This window comes from Lingula anatina, chromosome 3 (genome assembly GCF_051362555.1).
Source record: "Lingula anatina isolate TDL-2025a chromosome 3, LinAna3.0, whole genome shotgun sequence".
NCBI lineage: Eukaryota > Metazoa > Brachiopoda > Lingulata > Lingulida > Lingulidae > Lingula > Lingula anatina.
In genome coordinates this window covers 13,196,304-13,209,255 of record NC_141769.1, presented here as the reverse complement: position 1 = coordinate 13,209,255, position 12,952 = coordinate 13,196,304, and the positions used below count along the sequence as shown (strand labels likewise).

The following is a 12,952-nucleotide window of genomic DNA, read 5'->3' as shown; positions in this document are numbered from 1 at the left end:
TATTGTAAATTATAAACTAGAGCACTAGCCAATTTACATTCATCCTCTCCCTTAATCCTCTATCTCTCTAAAAGCAGTTATAAACATGTAAAAACATTTAATCATTATATATGTTAATAATAAAAAACACAACTTAATCTTGCTTTCTCTCCAAGAGGCAGTCATTGCAGATTGCAATTAGGGCAGTTTGTGCAATAATTTCACATTTATCAACACTTCCGTAAGACATCGCCACAACATATCCTTATCTTATTTATGCAAGTCATTCACATGACATTCTGTCGATTGCATTTTCATTTATTTTCACTGGTTGTTTTACTTTTCAAACATTTAGGATAGAGATAGATTATTTCGAATTGAAAATGTTGAGCTCCACACATATTCTTTTGTTTAGATAATCAATTGTTGTGAAAGCAGAAATCTGCTGCAGTAATAAAAAAAAAAATAATAAAAAATCACCCCCTCCACCCATCAAAAATTAACACCCATTGAGCTTTTTAGCATGTCAAAGAGTCACACAAAATTATAATTATCATTTTTTACATTTTCATTATTTGTAGTTGTCTTAGGATTGACATTGAACAGTTATAAACTAAAATGCATCACCAAGTTTTCCTTATCATTCAGCAGAGATTTAGAAGTCAAAGGCCCAGTGGGACCTCTCTGTTAAAAAAGCAGATGCCACACCTCAGCTATCTACTCATGAGACCATTAAATTTGGCCATCTGAAGACACACTTGAGCTGTGAACAAGTCTATAAAGCTCTTCTGAATGTAATTTACTGTTTAAACCAGGTTAAGTACCAGACACCTCACCTGACATGGATTGGTGACAACGAGAGAGCTCGCGCACCTGATCACACATGTGAAGGTGAGCAGGCTATTTAACATCTACACCCATCATTTTTCTTAACACACGAAAAAATTAAACTGATTATTTGTACCACAAATGGAGATTCTATTGAAAGGCACTTATCTCCGAGTGTATTCTTATTGTGATATCACACAATTTGCCTGTCTCACCTTTTGCTGTCTCACTTAATACCACACCTTTATATTTCAAGTTGACTTCTCCCCATTAAAAGTTCATTTTTCCCTGTACATGTAACTGTAAGACTTGGACACTGATGGATTCCACTTCAGTATCCTTACCCCAATTTCAATTAAATACAGGTATACAGAGTCAACTAAAACATCACTCCCTTGGTGCATGGTCTTATGCATGTGATGTTATTTGACTCACCAAAGGATTTTTTTCTTTTTTTCATAAGTTTCAATATATTATTCTTCATTACACAATGAAACAGCATCAAGGCACATACGGTTGCCGTTAGGCTTACCCTTATTTCTCTGTCCTATGTGGTTATTTCCATTCAATGCACAGGTCTTGTTTTTGAACTTCGTGCAAGATAAGAAGCTTGATGTGCACTATTTTCCTCTTCATCATATCAAAGCCAAGGTGTAGCTTCCGTAAGAACCAGTATGAGTTAATATGAATATTTAAGGAAATGTGTTACCTACTGATGCTTTTCTTGTATTGTCCACATTAAGTATGAGTGTACTGAATTTTCCTGAAAACCTGCTAAATTTTTTAATGAAAGATAGTCCTTCTTTTCATTGTTTATGTCTTAGGGTAAGTATATTAAAATAATACAATTTAGTAAATTTTGATGTGCTACCAGCATATAAAAAATTATCCTCGGACCCCTGTCAACAGAGTTATCTATTAGAAGACAACCCTACACAGGGTGATTGAGGCTCATTCCCTGTGTCCTCCACCCCCCACCCCCCCGATATCTGCTAAAAACTGCCAAATGACATCAGAATGTGACTCAGAACTAATCGCAAAGCCCTGCAATGGAATGTATATTTTTATAAGCACCCAACAGATATTAGCATGATACAAGATTTGAATTATGTAATAGATGCAGCATAATTTAAGTCAGTGAGTGGTGTAACTGATTAAACTACAGTGAGAGTTGAGAATAAGGGATCCAAGTTTGCATGGTGTAACTCACATTCAGGTGTGATGTACATGCACGCTACATACACCATATCTGGATCTTTTGTTCTTGACATCCCTCTTGATATGGTATGAGCTTTTTGGTTGAAATGCAAAGTCAGATCCAGGGGGCATGCACTCGCGCATGCAGACATCTTGTACAATGAAGCAAAATTATTTTCTTTCCTCCTTTCATCTATCCCACCCAGCCCTTTTAGTAAAATCTAGGACCCCCAATGAAATTATCTGTATTTGTTACCTTCTATGCTAAAAAATTAAGCTAAGGATATATGATTTTATGATCTGCACACTTCTCATGGCTAAAACAACATCTTCTGGACATCTACTACTAAACAGAATAGAAAAAGAGAACTAAAATTGCTCAGAAATAATCTCACCTGTTTCACTGAGACCCCTTATTTTTCTTCATATTCCCATTTTCCTCATCTAATCATGGCAAGCGTCCAATGTTTTCATAATAGAAATGACTATTGATACCACCAATACATTTTTCCAACTAAAGAACCAAAACAACCACTTGTCAGTTTTTCTTTCTTGGCTGTTTTTTTGTCTTGGTATTCCGAATGAGTTCACTGTACACTGGGGATATACACATATAAACATGCAGGTATTTCCAAAGGGCCCATCAATAATTGATCAGTCTGAACAAATATTCTGTCTTTCAATGGAAGTTACCTATGCACTTAGTAGTTGTTTCTGACTAATTACTTGGCTAATCATGGCTGGGGATATTGATTTATGTCACAAACAGGTCAGGGCTTTTATTTATAGTTTTTTTTTGTTGTTGTTGTTGTTCCTCAGACTATGTGTACTTTCTTTTTCAGTTGAAATCACGGCACATATTTCATATTATAAGGAAAACCAAACACAAAACATACTTAGGGACCATTCCCACAGATATTTGGATTGTTCTATCTCCCTGTGGAGTCTCACTAAATTGCTGTCAAACTAACTGGCTTAAACGTCTGTCACACCTAGTAAAACTGTTAGGGGGTAATTATCTTTACCCCTAGCTGATTCAGTAGGTGTGACAGACATTTAAGCCTCTTGAGCTGATAGCAATTTAGCGTGAACCCCCAGGGAGTTAGGTTGATCCAGATGGATTGATCCAAGTATGGGAACCCAGTCTTAAAGAAAGGTTTGTCAGAATAATATCAATCTTATGTCTCATTTATGGTCTCATAAATTTCTGACTTAAAAGTTTGAAAAACTCTTCAGTATTATATAAAACTGCCCTAGACAAAACACAAAGAAAATTTCCAAAAAGTATTTTTTAAAGATTATAAAAACGAATGCTAATCTGAAAGAATAATGGCAACCAAATCTAAAACATAAATTGCCATTTTTCTGTTCATTAGTGCTAACATTTTAAGGAACAATAACTGACACATAAGACGCAAACATGAAAACAAAATAAAAAAGACTTACATATTGCATCAAACAGACATCTTTGTGTACATCAGGTACACACCAAATAAATATCTCTGTCAAGGTGGCACTGAGATCTGATAGGATATGTAAAGAATCTTAATCCCAGTAATTTTTAACACTTAACTCCCTATCACTAACACTAGTCTGCTCCAGAACTGATAAGGCAGATATAATGATACTCATGCATGCTTTTGGCTACAATCTATACAGTGTTTAGTTCACCGAAGGTGTGGAAATTGATATGTCCCAATGCACTGGGAAATATCACCATTGTTTAATGGTTTTATGATGTTTAATCATGCAGTTTGTTAAAGCAAACTGATTGTATAAATCCTTAGCTTAAGTGCTGGGATTAAACTGATAACTACCCAGTGGGCTCATGTGCTAAAACCGCTCTGGTAGGAATTAATTTTTTTTCTCTCCAAAAATTGTATCTGCTAAATGTTATCTCAATGAATTTCTTTGCAAGGAGACAGTTCCTTTTTTTTACATTTTTATATGGGTAACTTAAAGTATGGCATCTATTCTTTGCAGATATCAACTTTTTTTAAATATTAATTTTGTGCCCTTTTATGACGGCATCTTTTGTACCTGCAGCTTTAACAACCCAAGCTAGGGTACTTTCTTTCTCCCCTTTCAATTTATTTCACACATATAAAAACCAACAAGATTTTTAAAAGCACTTCAGCAACAGTGCACCACCTAAAATACATGTACACAGAAGCATAAACAGCTTTGATCACCTGCTGTTTTCAAGCAATTATCAAATTACTCCTAATTGGCACCTGTCAGGCACCTAATGAATTCACAGTGTTACTTGATCAGAGCAATTAGCTACTGTGCCAGCATTAGCGTTACATACACCTCCCCTTGCCTTCTGTCAGCTGACACACACAGACGGCTGACTGAGGGTTAACATGTACAGTGATGTAGATGATCAGAACTGACAAGTGCGTGTGTGCTACCAGTGACCTCTAGTGGCAAATTTTGTCTTGCAGAAGTTTTGTTGGCACTGAACTGAAAAGCATCATAAAACTTAGTGCAGGACGTTTTTCGTGTAAAAATGCTAATTTTAGTATATTCTTAAAGATGGGCTTTTGTTATTTTTATTAACTTGTGTTTTTTTTTTCATTCTTTATATGTTATATTTTCTCTTTATCAAAAGTTCCAAATTACTGGTTTAAAGATCTACACTATATAAATGGGTTGAGGTAAGGTCACATAAGTGGCTAATTATACTGCACTATATATACTGCTTAAAACTCAAGTACCACTACACTTAAACTCCACTTTAAACCATTATTTTTAGTTTCAACCTTAACTTCTTTTACACAGTGTTGCATATCTGTTACATTACCCAAAATGGCCAATGAGGAAGCATGTGGACCATGTACCTGTTCTGGCAAGAGGGACTGAAACTGAGATTATATACACTCTCAGGGGCATCTAATATTTTCTATTGGGCTTCTCAACATGTATTTTCAAGATGACAGCCCATGGGTACAGGTTAACTGGGACACTACTGGGGCAATCATTCCGATGGGCCACTGTTTGTGCCTCATAGCCCCTGAGCCTGTATATTCAACACCAAGACAGTCTAAATATAAGTGATATGAGGGCATCACCATGCCTCATACATGTGAGTTGCCATGGATGTCTAATAAGAAAACTAAGAATTCATCAATTTAGCTGCTTATTTGCATGTACATATTGTACAGTTATATGCATTGTTAATATATTAGTCTCCATACTAGGGCGGGGAAGATCTATGATTAAAATAAATACATCCAATTTTGAGGACATCATCTACCTCGCAGTTGTACAGCTTGATTGTAAAACAGCCACTCCCTGTATACATATCATGAAATTTATCTATATTTTAAAAATATTTGATACCCAAGTTTGAAAAATCACTACATTATATCACATAATATTGTTTTCTAATTAATCACAGACAAATAATAAATGATAACAATAAATAATTGCTCTAATAATCTAATGAAATATACCATAATCATATCTACCTCATTGGTCTTAAGAATTATTTATTTCATATTTTGAAAATATGCTTACACAATAAAAACATAACTCTATTCAGAATAAACCAGAAATTGGCAGACCTAGTTTAGCCATGACAATGGTTAAAAATCTGGCAGTGGACAACTACTTACTGTGACTAAACAGTGTAAATAATCTACTTACCTGTGTGGCGAGTAGAGTAATCAAAGAATGCTAATTAACTTATGTTTTTTCTACTGCTAGTTCCTCCCATCTTATACACTGCTACAAACAAACCATGTCATTTTCAGTGGAGCAACCATTTTGTGTCTATGTCTTAGTTTTTAATTCTTCAGTTTGTGACCCTTGATCACCTTCAGGTTTTTTCTGTCCAATCTTATAATTTGCTACAAACATGTCTTTTTTCACATATCTAACAATAGTAACATTTAATTTTCAGACATAATTGTTTTACTCACCCTTTAATGAAGAAAACTTCGAACAATTGAGGTCCAATATCAGGCAGCCAGACAACTGAGAAAAAAGTGAAATCTTTGCCAGACAGAACAATTGGAGCTTCAATTTTGAAACAGGACAGCTGGAAGTCTGAAATAAAATAAAGCCAGACACTTTTTACATTACATCTTCTTATTCCTTTCACTTTTTGCATGGTACATCCTTGCCAAGTCAAAATCAGATGGTTCCCTACTCAACATAAAGATAACAATATTTGCTTTTAAGATAAAAATCCTGAACTTTTACACACGGAGACACATTAGTTTTGTCTACCAAGTTTGGACTTCTCACACGTGCCTACCTGTTTGCCTGTATTCCACCTATTAGTGCAGGGGTGTGACAGGGATCATAGCGGGGCAAGGCGGAGAACGTTTATTAAGTCTGGTTTATAACACTGGCAATTAATTCAACATAAATTGTAACACTTGAAAGCATCCCCATGAGATAATGTCTTGGATCGCCTAAGCATGGCAGCAATTAAATCAAGATATATATAAGTATGCCAGATTTACACGTGTGGTTTACATGCACTCAGTGCAATTTCGGTAGAACAACTGAAATGTTAAAAAAATTAAGTCTTTAGTTTGTGTAGTTCAATAATGCAAAAAAGAGTTCTTGTGAATTTGATTTACAGGGGTTTAAAAATAATAAGGAAAATAGTCACTTGTAGTCACTGCCTACAGCACTTCCTTGTCAGAGCATGAAGTGTACCATTTGGTTTGCTTCAATTTGCACCAAGTTTTGTGTGTAAATGGGCCTATGATAAAGCATGTTAAAGTATTATGCTAAGGATGACACATACTACAATTCCGGCATTCTTTTAATAAACAATTTCCTGAATTACTCTTGCTACTGTAATGGTTATGAAGAATTTTAAAACAGCTCACAGCAAGAGACTTACTTACAGACAACTTCTTATAAATCCAATTTTAATTGGAATTTAAATGGTAATCATATAACCACCTCCTGAAATTGTTTGCAGAAATGACAGGTACCGTTACATCTACAATGAGAATTCAAAGAAAAAACTAAGAAAATAATTTTCAGGTAAATGACCAACAATATGACCTGGATGCCAAATGGATGACTTTACTGGTAGTGTTAGGCACAGGTACGATGGGTCGTCTGTGGTCAAGTAATACCAAAGAGTGATATAAATTGGCATCTGCCTTTGCCTTGAATATACCTCACCATACTTTCCATTTTTTATATGTATGGACATTGAAAAAAAACTTTTGCCATTGTTATACCACTCGTGTATTTTAGAGTGTTTTTTAAATGAAAAAATGGATAATCCTTAAGGTCATACAACCCTCATATTAACATAACCATACATATCTAAAGAACAGCTCACACTTAATCTCATTAGAGCAAATGTGTATGGAATCAAAAGAAAAAGAAGGACCTTTAAGAAAGAAACACCACTAATGGACAGCCATGATTAATGACCAGATCTCTTCTTGACCACATTTCTCCTTTCATTATTCCCCATTGGGGCTTACCTGACAAATCCTGGATTACAGATTCTTATTGAGACCTCATTTATCACCCACATAACAAGTCAACCCATACCTGGACACTGCCACTGTGCCAGGATGGGCTTTATATGGCTTAAGACGTATTTTCCAATCCCAAGGTTGCTAGCATTTATCGTTCTAAAATTGCGTCAATGGTCACATTTTGTTTACCATGATGATATCATTTTATCGTTCACTTTTGAAACGGACCTCTGTTTTCACTTCTTTGCAGGCTTATGTCAAATATTTCACCTTAGATGATAGGGACTAAACAAACATTTTTCTTTACATTAAGCTAAGATAGCACAAAAATGTAATTTTTGTCAATCTCTCTTCAGATATCTGGAATAAGTTTCTGTTGATGAACAGGAAAAGTAATTTTCAGCACCTCACCAAACCACAATTGCTGCTTGTTGTTAACTAACATTCTTTCAGTTCAACCACAAACACCATTTTATGTTGAACAGGCAGAGGACACCTATTCATGTTCTGTATACATTTACATGATAATAAAGGATGGCTCAGAAACCACATGATTGTATTTATCAAACATGTTATAAAGCTGCTATAAGCTTATCTTGCACAAATCAGTGTTCTGGTGCTTCTGCCTGACTACCTTGGTGAAATTATTGACCAACTAGACTTGACCCCTAGAATTTGCTAGTGTACATATGCACTGGTAATGCAAGCCCCAACCCCATCCCCACTGCTGGTCCCATATTTACGCCACAGATCAAAACTATAACAGAATTTAGAAAAAGTGGATGCTGGCAAACTACAGGGACAGTTCAAAACTTAGTTTAGTTGACAATGACAGTAACATAAGTAGCTAGACTGATGACAATCTTTATAAGAAAGAACATGCCCATGGTAGACCAAAACCACAAATCTCTAATTGTGTAGATATATTGTTTTCGATTTCATTAACAACTGACCAACACCTGACAACCGAGGAAACTGATGGTAAAAATGTCCGAAATATGCCTTAATTCTTAATTAGCATTGCTTTGCATTTGTTCCAGACTGTGTAGAATAGCAGATAGCAGTTGAACGTTATGCCTTTGGACACTTCATATACATAGGGACACTTAAAAATTTTAATGCCTATGGAAAAAATTATGCTCCTACTTCTTATGAGTTGTACTCTTTCTCAGAAAACAGCAAAGGAAACTCAAGGTATGAAATATGGCAGTTTGATGTCCAAAGGCAGTGCTCTCAATCTGCCAAACTGTACACCCTCATGTGCTAGAGGATGAATGAGGTTGAATGCCATAAGAAAATTATCTGTATATTCTTATGTAGATATTTGAAATGCATTTGGAAAATCCGGAGTGCATTTCAAATATTCAGGCCCATTCTTGTGGTTGGCCCAAATGCTTTGCTCCTGTTTAAATTTTTCAAGGTGCATTCCAAGTGGAGATATATTGAATGGCATCCGAAGTGTATTCTAATTACTCTATGACTGCATTCTAAATATTCTTACGGTATTCCAACAGCTAGTATTCTGATTGCATTTGAATTTTTAGATCACACTTCAAACATTCAAGAATATGTACAGAATTTTTATTCTGATGGCTCATTTGGCCTCATGGGCTACTAGGGTACCAATAAAGCCAAAGATATTTTTGGCTCCCAAAAAGTCAGAAATCCCCTGATAGTTGGCAAAATCTCATCCATGATAGAGACAGGAAACTGACTTGGCATGAAAAAACCCTGACTGCTGAAAATGTGGGTTTAGACATTTTAAGGTGCCAGTTTTTGGGAATCCTGAAGATCAACATCCAGTTAAACTTGGCTGTGAACACATCCTCATAGAAGTATTTATGCATCATGCAAATATTTCAAACTTTATTTTAAACCCCATTTTATAGTTGTGTATTTACTACAATTATGACAGGATGCAAGCCATTCTTGTTTCATGTACATATAACTCATTTTATGGCCTCACATAAAAACAAGCACAAATATATTTCATTATCATAATACATCTTTTCATGTACTTCAATGGAATGTGGGGTTAAACTGACCAATATATCCCACATTCCAGGACCATAAGACACAGATTTTATCTTTTTATCTAGTAATTTTACAATATCTCAATATTACACTTACACAAGGAACTGCATTCTAAAGTGATGAAACATCATAATAAAGTGGACATTGCCAGCCAAGTGGACACTCCTCCCATAGTAACTCAGTATAGATTAAAAGAACATTGCGTAATCTCTGACTCAAACAACTTTTCAAAGTGTTACGGATCAAGAAATTTCTGATTAAGCTATATCTGTTTGTCATAGTGTATTTGCAGACTATCAAATATATAAATGAATCTAATAATATGATTTTATAATTCTTTCATGACAGAGAAGACACAAATTAGCAAACTAATTAAAACATATTTTGGTGTTTTGACCCAATATATTTTTGGGGGGTGGCAATGAAAAGTTAAACAGCAAACAACAATCAGGCACCTGTTACATGTGTGATTGCCCAAAAACTGAACAAGAAACAACAAAAAAAATTCAAAATGTTAATGGTCTTATTATGTCAACAAATATATCTTCCATCTGAGCCTGAAACAATCCTCTGATTGTTGTGATTTGATCTTCATAAGTGTTTGTGGATGTGTCAGAATGTTCCTCTGTGTAATTTGGGTAAATTAACTACTAATATCTACATCTGTGGGTTTCAGGATCAGATATAAATTGATAAATAAAGACTAACAAGGCTGCACTCTTTTCAATCCTACTTTATATTAGGGCCATTTTGTTACATATAAATTAAACAGAAGATTCACATATTTTTATTCAATTTCTCTGCTTCCACTTTCATTTTCCTTAATAAACCATCCTTTTCAAACAGCTTCACGTCAAATAAGTGAGTCTTGTAATATCCTGCTTATATCCATCTCACAGTCTTATCTACAAAATCTTATCCATTCCTAATGTGACAAATGCTACTAATTATAACACCTGTAAATCCCAAAAGAGACATTACTGTTCATATCTAGAGATGAAAATGACCAAGTCCATGCAATGCTCAGGTCACGTTAACCCAATATGTTATACCATAAAACCCAACTATATCACAGGAAGAAATCAGCAAAATTTTTCAAACACCTTTAAAGTTGAGCAGAAATACTTAAAATATCATAATTAACATGAATGCTGTCCCTGGCATTGACATGAGGTGATACACTGTATATCTTGTAATAGTGAACCTCCATGACAACTTTGTGAGTCAGAGAGATATGCAATAGTTTCATTACATTGCAGACCTTTGGGGCCATTCACCTAAGTCCGTAAAGGCCATCCCCTCCATTAATGTCACATTAACCCCATGAGAAACTCTACAGTTTCATTCATTCATTTCCATTTATTGCACTGACAAGGTCTGCATAGTTCACACTGTATTTTATGTTAATGAAGCCAATAGCACTAATTGTAATCAAGCAAGAGCCTAGACAGCACAAGTTTCAAATTGATTGTACACTTTTCTGTTTAGTACATATAGGCCTAGCAATGCATAAAAAGGGTGAATGCACAGTAAACAGATATGCTAAAATTTGAAAAAACTTGGAAACTGCTTGATTATGGGGTCTTACTGTGGGGGCACTTGGTTGATAAGCTAAATTTTATCAGATTCAGTCTATCTGAACATTATAGAGAGCAAGAGAGCAAAACTACAGTTGGTCCAATTTTGCCTCAAATATGGCATGAAACAGATGTCTTGCCTGATTTCAAGAGTTAATGACACAAAACATCCATGAACATGTTTTCAGAAAACAAAATGGATCTAACAATTTAATAGCTCTCTATACAGGCAAGTATGGACTAAAGCACAGTAAGGTGACAGGGGCGTAACTAGACATTTTAAAATTGTACGCACAGATTTTGAAAATTCCCAGTTACGATTATATTCCGTGAAAAATACACTGAATTTATGGAGAATAAGATCATGGTTGGCTCAAAAATTGTACGCACAGTGCATCCGTGCGTATGCCTGGTTACGCCCCTGGGTGAGAGTTGGCCATCCATAACTGTTACAATGGTTGGTTTTACCTTACTGAGGAAGGTCTTCATTTTCTATAGACGCTTTTATGGTATGCAATAGGTACATGTTATGTCTGAACTGCCCATGGAAGAACATTACATTGGGAGAATACTGTCTTTCTGGATCAAACACTGTAACTACTACAAAATATTTGAACTTGAACTGAAAATATGGTCAATGATAAACACTACCCAAATTGAACAAATAAGATCCAAATTTGAGATGCAACCGAATGTAAACCCCAATACCACTTTCAAATATGTATCATACTGTAATACATCAATCAGTAAGCAGCATGCACGTGACATTCTACAGGTCAAATAAGATATTCAATTCTGAAAGTAAAACTTTTGTTCCTGAAAATTCAATAAGACAAGCTTCACATTGTTTTGTCACTGAGATACATGCCATACCACACTTTATGGTATCTGAGGTCTTCTAAAATAGGGGGCCAATTTGAAGATGTAGATTAACTACTGACAGTCAAAGAAATCCTTGTTTTTAATCTTGCTTATCAGACAAATACCCAACACAAATCTATGATCTGTCTCCATCTTGTTTGAAAAAGTACTTTGAAGTTGGCTTAATATGTTTCATCATGTATGTTATAATCGTCTGCCATTAATGTCATGGGTAAGTCATCTGTGCTGGCAATGCAACCAATCCATTTTTTAAAGTACAACTGTGGCAATGTTTACCTTTTCGAAAACTTAAGATATTAGGAGCTCTTAAAAATTACTTAATCGATTATCACAATTCAAATGAAAAGAAATGATGCCAACTTATGTTTCCCAGCATTTTAGCACTGGTAAAAGGAAATCCAGAATGTGTCTACTTTGTGACTAAGCCCAAACAGATTTCTTCATGTTCATTTTATTCACCTATTCACTTATCTATTTATTTTTCAAATTACAGCAATCCCTTAGAAGTCGAATCAAATGGCACACATGTCACTGAGATTAAAATAAGCTGCTAACATCATCTGAAAATACTCTAACCAAAAGCTCAGACAATACTGGTAACAGAGGTACATTCAACGGTTTGGAACAAAAAATTTCTGTTTCTATAATTTTTCTTCTTTGTGTTAGTATTGCAAGTTTTGCTTAAGAGAAGGGAGAGGGGAGGGTAGACTAGACATTATTTTGGGTATCAGGTCACAAACTACATCTGCATGTTAAAAGAAAATATTTCAGGAAGATAAAAGGAAGGGGGAGGAGACAGGTGCCCCCACTTCCCCTCAAGATCTACTTATACATTGCATATCAGCCTCACTTACTCTCAATAAGGCAACACTTTTTTTCATTAGTTCACAAAATGAGTTTCCAAAATCCACTTACAGATGGAAAACGGTATAACTACAGCAAACAAGGTATTCATCTGAGGGATTTACATTAATTCTGGTATCTTAATGTTGG

The 12,952-nt window shown here is 35.1% G+C and overlaps 1 protein-coding gene across 12 annotated transcripts in view; it reads right to left on the bottom strand.

Annotated features, from left to right (window-relative positions):
* LOC106181557 (uncharacterized) overlaps nucleotides 1–12,952 on the bottom strand; it is a 49,319-nt gene that overhangs the window by 34,903 nt on the left and 1,464 nt on the right. For 4 of the 12 annotated variants that reach the window (XM_087007576.1, XM_087007592.1, XM_087007593.1 and 1 more), the window contains exon 1: nucleotides 5,931–7,633. The exons of 2 other annotated variants lie outside the window; for them this stretch is intronic. The gene's annotated coding sequence lies outside the window, so the exon portion shown is untranslated. Of the gene's footprint in view, nucleotides 1–2,399; nucleotides 2,582–5,930; nucleotides 7,634–12,952 lie in introns of those variants that run through there. 6 more of the 12 variants (XM_087007579.1, XM_087007590.1, XM_087007578.1 and 3 more) reach the window with 4 other exon arrangements.